The 3,864-nt window shown below is 34.3% G+C and overlaps 1 non-coding gene across 1 annotated transcript; it reads left to right on the top strand.

Annotated features, from left to right (window-relative positions):
* The first annotated feature begins 2,644 nt into the window (after positions 1–2,644).
* On the top strand, positions 2,645–2,750 carry LOC122022014. Its single transcript, XR_006122764.1, has one exon. It is a non-coding gene; the product is annotated as a small nucleolar RNA R71 (small nucleolar RNA).
* Positions 2,751–3,864: the final 1,114 nt, after the last annotated feature.

Here is a 3,864-nt window from a genome sequence, read left to right as displayed (position 1 = left end):
GTCAAGTCGTCATCAAATTTGAATTCGTAATGTTTCCATTGAAAGACAAGTAACCAGTGATAGGCACTTACTCACCATTCACTTGGTTCATATTTCTCAACTAACCCAAGGTCTCAAAGGTGTGCTCAATCTCAAGGGAAGCTAAGCAGTCATTTCTCCAGTAACCTAACTCGGTCTCAAAGGGGTGACTTGCTAGATTCCACTCATGACAACTGTTTTTTTTTTTTTTTTTATAAGTGTTTGCATTGTGCAAAACTTATTCACAAATGTACATTTAGCACACATGTTGGGATATTTTGATTTTTCCAAATGAGCTTTAATGATTTGAGCCTCATCCAGTAACCAAAATGAAAGTTGAGAAATCACCATGGAAACCAAGTACTAAGCAAACAAGATGAATCATGACTATTTCAATGACATCAACTATTCAAGCATCAAGCACAAGTGTAGTGAAGATAAAATCCTTAAGGTTGAACCAAAACTAAAACTCATCACCATAAGATTCTTAGCTTATTAATGCTTCCCAAGATAGAAAAAAAAACTACACAAAGTTTACTACTAGCATCATTCGAACATCATGAATCAAGACAATAATCATGCTAACATTTCACTTGAATCCAAGAAAGCATATAAGTGAAGATTTGATGTTCTCAAGATGTATGCCACAAAAAATCAAAACAAAATGCAAAACATAAGCAAAAACAAAAACAAACAAAGCAAATCAAATGCATCTCCCCCCAGACTTAAATTTTTCATTGTCCCAATGAAAACTAAAAACAATGTGGAGGAGATTTTAAGAGAAGTTACCAAGTGATGAGCTCCAAATGGTTGACATTCATGTTTTTTTTTAAAGATACTCCTCCATCTAATACTCACATTCCTCCACAACTTTGAATTCTACAAAAATAAGATAGACAAGAAAAATTAAATAGAGGATACATGTTCAGAAATGAAACTAGAAAGAACTAAAGACATGAATGAAAACAAGGAAAATGAACTTGGGTTGCCTCCCAAGAAGCGCTTGTTTAAGGTCATTAGCTCGACCACCTCATTAGATTCATCTAAATCTTGCTCTTGGAGGGGTAAGATATTTTAGAACCTTCTTACCAAGGGTTCTTATTATGGAGAGAGCTTTAAACATTGGCATTAAAAATTGAAGTAACGCTCTCTCCATCTTCATCTTCTTGGAAATTTTTCAGGTGGTCGAAGACGGTTCAGATTGAGCTTCCAATTATTGGCCCATGTGAAATCTGCACATCCAAAAGAAAAACAAATCTCCCACAAGCATGTTATATAGTATAGAGCTAGATCCATATCAAGATAAGATGAATAAGTAATAAAAACTGAATCACATCCAACAAAGTCAATTATAGGTACCTCCATAAAGTTTTCCAAAAGATCACAAGAAATACTAACCTTACTTTGTTGAGAAATACCTGAAATTTCTAAACATGTAGATGTGACTTCCTCTGAATCAAATGATGGTTCTGGCTCTAGCTTAGATGTTGATGATATCAATGATGATGATTCTCGAGACTCTACTATCTCTGTATAAGTCCCTACACATTGTTCCACAACATGATCAATTCTTAAAACCTCTAAGGGTTGTCTTGACAAAGGTGGTGATCCTTGAGATGCTGCTTCCACAACACAGCTCCCTACACATTCTTCCATATCATCATCATCAACACATACATCAAAAAATAAACCAACATCTATGTCCTCAATAGGAGAATCAATAACAAGAGGATCAATAACTTCACTTGCAGTTTTAAGTTGATCTACCACATCACATTCATCATCTGAAAATTCAATGTCACTATAACACCTTATAAAATTTTGAGGTAGATCTGAAAACTTATTTACCACTACATTATCAATAAAATCCTCATCTGAAAAATCTTCATCTTCATATATATTCAAAAATCTACACTCAACCATATTAGTGTCACAGGATTTGCCGAAGTCTTTATTTTCATTGACCCCCACTAACCTTTGTGGAAAAGGAACCCTTAGTGAAGGTCCTGGGAAAGACTGAACTCCCTTTTTCCCAAATTCCCTTTGAGCTTTTGGAGGAGGTCCAACTTGCTTATCTAATGCTGGTGTGATTAATCGTTGAGGGAAAGGTACTTCTGGCCTTTGGGAACTTCCTAGATAAATGGAATTGAGTTCTTGTGATCTTCTATTATTCTTCTCCTCAATTCTAAACATGTCATTCTTTAGAAGTTCTTCATGATTTTTGCCACTTCTCAACCCCACATCATCACACTTTTCATTGGATCTTGAATGTGTAGGAGGGGGATCTTCTTTAAACCATTTTGAAACAATACTATCAAGCTTTGCCCCCAAATGTTTGAACTCCTCACTCTGTGACTTGTGAATTTCAACATTTTTAGGTGGTTGAATTTCATTTTGTTTGACAGGCTCTCTTACATTTATCGCTTGCACTTTTTGAATATCTGAGGGAAATTCAATCCAACTTTTGTTCGACCATTCATGGAGGTTCAATGTCACTTGATCAATTAACGAATAAGCTTCATCTACACTTTTGTCCATAAAAGAACCTCCAGCTGATGAATCCAATAAAGTCTTGTCTGAGAAAGAAATTTCCCAATAGAATATGTGCAAAATCAACCATTTTTCAAAACTATGATGAGGGCACTGTCTTTGAAGACTCTTGAATCTATCCCATGCTTCAAATAATGATTCTCCATATGCTTGAGAAAAATTTGTTATGCAATTCCTCATATACACCGTTCTACTTGGAGGGAAAAAATGATTCAGAAATTGCTTCTCCAATTGTTCCCAACTTGTGATGCTTTGAGGACAGAGAGAATATAGCCAAGTCCTTGCTTTATCCTTGATACTGAAAGGAAATGTCATCAATCGAACTGCATTTGCTGATACTCCTTCACATTTCACCAAATCACAAATCTCTAAAAATGTTTCAAGATGCAGATAAGGATTTTCTGATACTTCTCCTCCAAATTTGTGACCTTGTATCATGAAAATTATCTCTGGGTCTAGTTGAAACTTTCTACTTCAATTTGAGGTTGCACAATGGGAGATAAAAATCTTGCAGAAAAGGGTGTAGAAAAATTTCTCATAGTCCTGCTTGACATGTTAGTGCTCATGGATATATTCAAGAAGAAAAAGAAAATTATCAAGAATCAAAAACAAGAAATAAAATGCAATATGAAAAGCAAGAAAGCGAATGCAGAATTTAAATTGCAAGAAAGAAAGTGCATAATGAAAACAAGAAAGAAAAGATAAAAGGAAAAAGAAAAATGTCTAGAATAATTCATCTGCTAAAAATTTGCAAGATATGTTTACAAAAGAAAAGAAGAAAGAAACAAGATCAAAAGAGAAAACAGAGAAAAGTTAGATTAGAGTACTAGAAATCAAGAATGCAAAGTTAGAATTAGAATTGCAACAAAAAGAATTGTCAAGAATGTTATTCAAGAAAGGAAAAACTTTTGAAAACATAATTCTAACAATTAGTTATAACTATGCAATATGAAAGGAAAACAAATGTTATGTTTAGTCTAACTCAATTGATAATTCCTAATGTTATAGCGCAGTCCCCGGCAACGGCGCCAAAAACTTGTTCGCTCTCCGCAAGTGTACGGAAATGTCGCAAGTAATATAAAAGATTATCGTATCCACAGGGACTGGAATAAGCACTAGAAAAGTCTCAATGCGAATTAGCTAAGCAACTATCCAATCGTTTCAAAAGCAAAGTAAAGGTAAACAAATCTAATCTTAAAGATCAACAAACAAGAGTTTAGTGATTTGGATTATGCTAAAGGGAGATTCTAGGAATTTCGGTTTCTTTGTAGGATTTCTTGAATGTAAATGGTTCAC

This window comes from Zingiber officinale, chromosome 9A (genome assembly GCF_018446385.1).
Source record: "Zingiber officinale cultivar Zhangliang chromosome 9A, Zo_v1.1, whole genome shotgun sequence".
Taxonomy (NCBI): Eukaryota; Viridiplantae; Streptophyta; class Magnoliopsida; order Zingiberales; family Zingiberaceae; genus Zingiber; species Zingiber officinale.
Note: the sequence above shows the minus strand (reverse complement) of the source record. Positions and strands in the feature narration are given on the sequence as shown.